The 9,368-nt window shown below is 43.6% G+C and overlaps 1 non-coding gene across 1 annotated transcript; it reads right to left on the bottom strand.

Annotated features, from left to right (window-relative positions):
- Positions 1 to 360: 360 nt before the first annotated feature.
- Positions 361 to 433, bottom strand: TRNAA-AGC (transfer RNA alanine (anticodon AGC)). Its single transcript has one exon. It is a non-coding gene; the product is annotated as a tRNA-Ala (tRNA).
- Between the last annotated feature and the right edge of the window lie 8,935 nt (positions 434 to 9,368).

Genomic DNA, 9,368 nt, shown 5'->3' with positions numbered 1-9,368 from the left:
TGTTGTTTGCTTTTCACAGTGTCTTTTCCAATGTTTTCTGGTTACCTGTAGCTCCCTCTTTCAGTCCACTGATAAGAAAGCTGGGGCATTATTTACCCCATGCTGTCCTCAGGACTGTGCTGCATTTAGGGCCAATCTGCAGACGAAAAAGGGAGAAAAAGAGCAATTGGGTATGTCTCTTGGGATCACAGCCCCTCTGAAGAAACAGAAAACGAATTATAAATTGAGAGTAGGTCAATTACTGAATGCCAGGGAAAGCCAGAGCAGCCCTTTCTCATCCTTGCCTGTTGGTGGTCATAAATGAGACTAAGGTCCAAATTCCCTAAGATTTTGGGGATCAGAGGACTAAATAGGATAACTTGGAGAATGTGGGCATCGATCCCACCACCTCTCACATGCTAAGCGAGCGCTCTACCACCTGAGCTAATTCCCCATGGCCTACTGTCCCTTTTTCCCTAATGCCTCCTTAGCCTTTTTTTTTTTCTTTGTTTCTCCAGTTTTTCAGTGTTCCAGTCTCCACTCTTTGATTTCTGGGCAGCCCCAAATACAGGAAATGTCAAGGCCATTAATACAAATCCAGGACTCTACTAAGGGCACATCTTCTCAAAGAAGACTCGAGGCAAGACCACAGTGGCTATCTATTCCTCTGTGAGCAAAAGGAGGAGGAAGTCGCCATGGGAAAACTCTAGCACTGACACCATTTCCCATTTCAAATTTTCATGGACAGTAGAGAACATGTCCCACTTGAGCGAACTCATTCAGAACAGCCTTGCTAATGTAGCACAGCAATCTCCAGATGATTACTTGCTTTTAAAACAAAACCAAGAGACAATGACACAAATGGGATTATCACTAATTATTTTAACGTGGGGCCTCCTAGAAGAAGGTGGTATGGTGATTTCTCCTGGATTCTGGAAGGCATAAAGAAAGGGTTCCTTGTTTTGCTTGGTTTCGAATCCGGGACCTCTCCTGTGTTAGACTAGTGTGATGATCACTACACTTCAGAAACTCAAGGTTGGCCTAAGTCTAGAGATAAATGCTCCTTTCCTGGGAAGGAGCGTCATTTAGCAATTACATATCCACACTGCTTGAGAACAGCAATAAATAGAAAATATTACAGACAAGAGCCATGGGAAATAAGAGGCGAGATCATATTAGAGTGAAGGAATAAAACATGGAAACTGAGGGGTGCAGATGAGAACCGAACATAAGATGGAGTGAACACAGGATATGGGAATTCCTGTGTTAAGAAATATACCTGTTCAGAGGGGAGGAATTCCAAGATGGCGCCGTGAGTAGTCCTCTTTGTCTCTCGCCCTTCGAGTCTACAATTATTTGGACACTTATCGCTTGACAAAGGATATCCAGACAGCATCTCAGGACGTCTGAGACACCCACGCGACTATACATCGGAAGGCGGACGGACTTTCCTCCGGGAGGATGTGGAAATAGGTGAAAACTCTCCGACCCCGACGGGCAGCCTAGTACCCGCAAGCGGCTTTCTTCCAACGGACGCCCCCAGAGGATCCACACACATCTAGGGCAGGAGCGAGAACACAACAGAGGAGCGACGGTGGAAACAGGTGACCAGAACCCTACTTAAACCCCCCGCAATTACTCCTAAACGCAGAGGGAAACTTTGGAGTTGCACACCTGAGCCCGCGGGGAGAGTCTCTCCCCGCCATTGGCGGGGAGACCCGGCCTGGTGCTCGGGGCGCCCGGAGGGTCCCAGAGAGAGACACGGAGGGCACGGAGGTCTCCCAGCTGCCGTTGCCCGCCCCGTGGGACTAGGGATTGCCGGAGATCTCGGAGAGGACCGGGGCGGGGGAACTTTCAAAGGCCGGATCGGCGACCCGGAGGGGAAGTGCCGGAGCTCCCCCAGGCAGCAGACAAAACTCTCTGTCTGCCGGTAGCAGAGGGGCCACGCTGAGCACTCAGGGCTCCCGGCAGAGGCTCGGACAGAAGCCCAGAGGGCGGGGCGTCCCCCAGCTGCCGTTGCCAGCCCCGTGGGACTAGGGATTGCCGGAGATCTCGGAGAGGACCGGGGCGGGGGAACTTTCAAAGGCGGGTCCGGCGACCCGGAGGGGAAGCGCTGGAGCTCCGCCAGGCAGCAGACAAAACTCTCTGTCTGCCATTAGCAGAGGGGCCACGCCCAGCATTCAGGGCTCCCGGCAGAGGCTCGGACAGAAGCCCAGAGGGCGGGGCGTCCCCCAGCTGCCGTTGCCCGCCCCGTGGGACTAGGGATTGCCGGAGATCTCGGAGAGGACCGGGGCGGGGGAACTTTCAAAGGCGGGTCCGGCGACCCGGTGGGGAAGCGCCGGAGCTCCCCCAGGCAGCAGACAAAACTCTCTGTCTGCCGGTAGCAGAGGGGCCACGCTGAGCATTCAGAGCTCCCGGCAGAGGCCCGGAGAGAAGCCCAGAGGGCGGGGCGACCCCCAGCTGCCGTTGCCCACCTGGTGAGGCTAGGGATTGCCGGAGATCTCGGAGAGGACTGGGGCTGGAGAGAGTTCCAGAGACCCAGCTTAGTAGCCTAGGGGGAAACCCTACAGGCTCACAGAAGCCTTAGGGAAAGCCTCTGCACAGCACCAGTAGAAGGCACCCAGCCGCCAGCCACAAGGCTGGAAGACCCCAGGGCAAAAGCAGCATAGCTAGGTGTACTAACCACAGACTGTAGAAGATGCCAATAGCTCTCCTGCGACCCATAGAGGACAAGTGAGATTTGGTGGGTGCCGACAGCAACCGAGCGACAAATAAAAGTGATCCCACCCGTGGCCGCTGGAAAAGCCCATAACACCGTTGCAGACCCCAAGGAGAGAGCGCATCTAGGTGGGCAACAACAGTAGGCACCTGCAGCCTGAAGCCCCCCGTGACGGCCCCCACGGCAGAGGAGGGAATCCAAAGGGCCACTGTGGCTACGAAGAGGGGCCCAGGCCCAGTTAGCAACTACGGACAGGGTTCCTGGTTGGTGAAGTATAAACAGCTGCTCCCCCCACTGCAGCAGCTGAAACAAGTGAAAGGAGCAACTAAACTCCATCTCCATGCGGAGGCACAAATCAACATCATCAAGCAATATGAAAAAATACATTAAATCTCCAGAACAGAAAGAAAGTAACAAATACACAGAAAACAATCCCAAAGAAAATGAGATATATAACCTAAATGATGGTGACTTCAAAACAGCCATCATTAAAATACTCACTGAGTTAAGAGAGAATTCTGACCGACAACTCAACGAGTTCAGGAGCTATGTCACAAAAGAGTTTGATACGATAAAGAAGAACCAAACAGAAATACTGGAAATGAAGAACACAATAGAGGAGATTAAGAAAAATCTAGATGCTCTGAACAGTAGGGCCGATAATATGGAGGACAGAATTAGCAATTTGGAAGATGGCAATATAGAATTGTTGCAGGCAGAGGAGGAGAGAGAAGCAAGACTTAAAAGAAATGAAGAAACTCTCCGAGAATTATCAGACACAATTAGGAGATGCAACGTAAGGATTATAGGTATACCAGAGGGAGAAGAGAAGGAGAAAGGGGCAGAAAACCTATTCAAAGAAATAATGGCTGAGAACTTCCCAAATCTGGTGAGGGAGATGGATCTTCAGGTGACAGAAGCCAATAGATCTCCAAACTTTATCAATGCAAGAAGACCAACTCCACGGCATATAGTAGTGAAGCTAGCAAAAGTCAACGACAAGGAGAAAATATTAAGGACAGCCAGGCAAAAGAAACTAACCTACAAAGGAACCCCCATCAGGCTATCAGCAGATTTCTCAGCAGAAACTTTACAGGCTAGAAGAGAGTGGAATGATATATTCAAAAATCTGAAGGACAAAAACCTACAGCCGAGAATTCTCTACCCAGCGAAAATATCCTTCAAATACGATGGAGAAATAAAAACTTTCCCAGATAAACAAAAATTAAGGGAGTTCATTGCCACAAAACCTCCTCTTCAGGAAATCCTCAGGAAAACCCTCATTCCTGAAAAATCCAAAAAAGGAAAGGGGCTACAAAACCAAGAGCAGAGGAGATAAGTAGAAGGACAACAACAGAGAGTAGCAGCTCTACATCAGAACAGATTAAACCATGGGACGAGAAACAAAGGAAACTGAAGAAAACCGGAAAACAAGACACAAAATGGTAGTGGTAGGCCCCCACGTCTCAATAATCACTCTAAATGTAAATGGATTGAACTCCCCAATCAAAAGACACAGAGTGGCAGGATGGATCAAAGAACAAGATCCAACAATATGCTGCCTCCAGGAAACACACCTCAGCCCCAAAGACAAACACAGACTCAGAGTGAAGGGATGGAGAACAATACTCCAAGCTAATAATGAACAAAAGAAAGCAGGTGTCGCTATACTAATATCAGACAAGGTAGATTTCAAAGCAAAACAGATAAAGAAAGACAAAGAGGGACAGTATATAATGATAAAAGGGACTCTCCACCAAGAAGACATAACACTTATAAATATATACGCACCCAACACAGGAGCACCAAAATTTGTAAAGCAACTCTTAATAGAACTAAAAGAAGACATCAACAACAATACAATAATAGTAGGGGACCTCAACACACCATTAACACCAATGGACAGAACATCCAGACAGAAAATCAACAAGGAAATAATAGAATTAAATGAAAAATTAGACCAGATGGACTTAATAGATATATATAGAACACTTCATCCAAAAACAGCAGGTTACACATTCTTCTCAAGTACACATGGAACATTCTCAAGGATTGACCATATTTTGGGAACCAAAGCAAACATCAATAAATACAAGAGAGTTGAAATAATATCAAGCATCTTTTCTGATCATAACGCTATTAAACTAGAAATCAACTACAAGAAAAAAGCAGAGAAAGGTGCAAAAATGTGGAGACTAAACAACACGCTTCTCAACAAACAATGGATCATTGAAGAAATTAAAGAAGAAATCAAATATTATCTGGAGACAAATGAAAATGAGAACACGACATACCAAATCATTTGGGATGCAGCAAAAGCAGTCCTAAGAGGGAAATTCATCGCAATACAGGCTCACCTCACTAAACAAGAAAAAGCTCACGTAAGCAACCTCAAACGACACCTAACAGAACTAGAAAAAGAAGAACAAACAAGGCCCAGAGTCAGTAGAAGGAGGGAAATAATAAAAATAAGAGCAGAAATAAACGATATTGAAACAAAAAAGACAATAGAAAGGATCAATGAAACAAAGAGTTGGTTCTTCGAAAGAATTAACAAAATTGACAAACCCCTAGCCAGACTCACCAAGAAAAGAAGAGAGAAATCGCAAATTAATAAAATCAGGAATGACAGAGGAGAAATCACAACAGATACCAATGAAATACAAGAGATCATAAGAGAATACTATGAAAAACTATATGCCAACAAATTGAACAACCTGGAAGAAATGGACAAATTCCTAGACTCCTACAATCTCCCCAAACTGAATCAGGAAGAAATGGAGAATCTGAATAGACCAATCACAAGTAAGGAAATAGAAACGGTAATCAAAAACCTCCCCAAAAACAAGAGTCCAGGACCAGACGGCTTCTCTGGAGAATTCTACCAAACATTCAAAGAAGACTTAATACCTATTCTCCTCAAACTGTTCCAGAAAATTGAGAAAGATGGAGAACTCCCTAACACATTCTATGAAGCCAACATCACTCTGATCCCCAAACCTGACAAGGACAACACAAAGAAGGAGAACTACAGGCCGATATCACTGATGAACATAGATGCAAAAATCCTCAACAAAATTTTGGCAAACCGATTACAGCAATACATCAAAAAGATTATACACCATGATCAAGTGGGATTTATACCAGGGACACAGGGATGGTTCAACATCCGCAAGTCAATCAACGTGATACACTACATTAACAAAATGAAAACCAAAAACCACATGATCATCTCAATAGATGCAGAGAAAGCATTCGACAAGATCCAACACCCATTTATGATAAAAACCCTCAGTAAAATGGGTATAGAAGGAAAGTACCTCAACATAATAAAGGCCATATATGATAGACCCACAGCCAACATCATACTCAATGGGCAAAAGCTGAAAGCCATCCCTCTGAGGACAGGAACAAGACAAGGGTGCCCACTTTCACCACTCCTATTCAACATAGTTCTGGAGGTGCTGGCCAGAGCAATTCGGCAGGAAAAAGAAATAAAAGGAATCCAAATAGGTAACGAAGAAGTAAAACTCTCGTTGTTTGCAGACGACATGATCTTATACATAGAAAATCCCAAAGAATCCACAGAAAAACTATTAGAAATAATCAACAACTACAGCAAAGTAGCAGGGTATAAAATTAACGTGCATAAATCAGTAGCATTTCTATACACTAACAATAAACTAACAGAAAAAGAACTCAAGAACTCTATCCCATTCACAATAGCAACGAAAAGAATAAAATACCTTGGGATAAACTTAACCAAGGAAGTGAAGGATCTATACAATGAAAACTACAAGACTCTCTTGAAAGAAATAGGCGATGACATAAAGAGATGGAAAGACATCCCTTGAACATGGATCGGAAGAATAAACATAGTTAAAATGTCCATACTACCTAAAGCAATATACAGATTCAATGCTATCCCAATCAGAATCCCAAGAACATTCTTCACAGAAATTGAACAAACAATCCTAAAATTCATATGGGGCAACAAAAGACCGCGAATTGCTAAAGCAATCCTGAGCAAGAAAAACAAAGCCGGCGGAATCACAATCCCCGATTTCAAAACATACTACAAAGCTACAGTGATCAAAACAGCATGGTACTGGTACAAAAACAGGTCCACAGATCAATGGAACAGAATTGAAAGCCCAGAGATAAAACCACACATCTATGGACAGCTAATCTTCGACAAAGGAGCAGAGGGCCTACAATGGAGAAAAGAAAGTCTCTTCAACAAATGGTGCTGGGAAAACTGGACAGCCACATGCAAAAGATTGAAAATTGACCATTCTTTTTCACCACACACCAAAATAAACTCAAAATGGATCAAAGACCTAAAGATTAGGCCTGAGACAATAAGTCTTTTGGAAGAGAATATAGGCAGTACACTCTTTGACATCAGTTTCAAAAGAATCTTTTCAGACACTGTAACTCCTCAGTTGAGGGAAACAACAGAAAGAATAAACAAATGGGACTTCATCAGACTAAAGAGCTTCTTCAAGGCAAGGGAAAACAGGATTGAAACAAAAAAACAGCTCACTAATTGGGAAAAAATATTTACAAGCCACTTATCCGACAAAGGGTTAATCTCCATAATATACAAAGAACTCACACTACTTAACAACAAAAAAACAAACAACCCGATCAAAAAATGGGCAGAGGACATGAACAGACATTTCTCAAAAGAAGATATGAATATGGCCAATAGACACATGAAAAGATGTTCATCATCGCTAATCATCAGGGAAATGCAAATCAAAACTACACTAAGATATCACCTTACCCCCGTTAGATTGGCAAAAACATCCAAAACCAAGAACGACAAATGTTGGAGAGGTTGTGGAGAAAGAGGAACCCTCATACACTGTTGGTGGGAATGCAAACTGGTACAGCCACTATGGAAAACAGTATGGAGATTTCTCAAAAAGTTAAAAATAGAAATACCCTATGACCCAGCCATCCCATTACTGGGTATCTATCCTAAGAACCTGATATCAGATATCTCAAGAGTCCGTTGCACCCCTATGTTCATTGCAGCATTATTTACAATAGCCAAGACGTGGAACCAGCCTACATGCCCAGAAACTAATGATTGGATAAAGAAGATGTGGTATATATACACAATGGAATACTACTCAGCCATAAAAAAAGACGAAATTGGCCCATTCACAACAATGTGGATGGACCTCGAGGGTATTATGTTAAGCGAAATAAGTCAGTCAGAGAAAGACGAACTCTATATGACTCCACTCATAGGTGGAAATTAGTATATTGAGAAGGAGATCTGATTGGTGGTTACCAGGGAAAAGAGGGGGTGGGGGGAGGGTACGGAGGGGGAAGTGGTGTACCCACAACATGACTAACAAAAATGTACAACTGAAATCTCACAAGGTTGTAATCTATCATAACATTAATAAAAAAAAAAAAAAAAAAAATGAACTCTTAGGCATAGCCTTAGTAAGAAAAGGGATTCGTCCAGGGTTGTAAGATCAGTCAATCATCTCAAACTGCTGAGCAATCGTTACTCTAGCTTGCATGCCAATCATACAACACTGAGAAAACAGTAATTAGTTTGAATATTATGACTAATACAAGAATTCCAAGGAGTAATAGAAATAGAAATTGCAATCTAGGTCACAAATGGAAGCCAATACCAGAAGGGAGCCAACTAAACAAATCAAAACCACATATAAGATTGCTTAAGGCATTTACCTGCTTTTTTTTTTTTTTTAATGTGCTTTAGCAGAAATGATACATGGACGGACTCGTCAGGTATAAAAACACAGCATTCAGTTAAATGATATATGTATGTACCACCTTGGGATGCTGTAAGAATATCTAAGGTCATTCTATTTTGAAGGCCAGCCTTTCCTGCTTGACTACTGTTAAGGGCCTCTGTATGTGATATGACATCCTCCAGCCCCAAAGGAGGAAGAACTATGGCTGGCTTCTTGGTAGAACACTGAACGATCTCATCAGGCCTTAAAGAGAGGGAGATTGGCAACAGATGTTGCCTCAGTCTGAATCCTTCCTTGCATCCAAAGGAAACTCAGGGTGCAGTGTTTTAGCCATCCAGGCAGGAACCAAGGCCAGAGATTTGTTCCCTATAACCACTGAGTTCCATTATGAGCCAGCCATAAATAAATGTCTGGCCTTCAAGACCAGTCTGTTCCAAATCAGTCAGTTTCTTCAAGCATGATAGTGTTTTGAAACCTTAAATGGAACAAATATAACATAGGTATACAGTTTAAGCATAACAAAGGTTTAAATGTGGAGACACAAGTTTGGGAATACAGGCCTGGTCTGGAGTCTTGGGACAGCTGTCTACAACAGATGCCGTCTTCTTCTCATCCTGGTATGGTCCTTTCCAACAGGCTGCGAAGACGCTTTTATTTGATGCCTGACAAATAAAAATGGCAAGCAATAGGATATATTGGAGCATTTGAGGAAGCCATTTGGTGTAAACCTAATTCAGCCTGACCTTGTTTTTCCAAAAGGGCCTGACCGAGGCCGATGAGCATGCACTGTATATCTGCTTTAGATATTCCCTATGGCAAGAGCAAAGACCCTTGAGATAAAGGTGCAACTTCCCTCCCCCTCCCAACGTTGGCATTTCTTTAAGGATTAAACATCTTTCCTTAGGCTAGAAACTGATTGCTGCTGT

Source organism: Equus przewalskii, chromosome 19 (genome assembly GCF_037783145.1).
Source record: "Equus przewalskii isolate Varuska chromosome 19, EquPr2, whole genome shotgun sequence".
NCBI classification, from domain to species: domain Eukaryota; kingdom Metazoa; phylum Chordata; class Mammalia; order Perissodactyla; family Equidae; genus Equus; species Equus przewalskii.
Note: the sequence above shows the minus strand (reverse complement) of the source record. Positions and strands in the feature narration are given on the sequence as shown.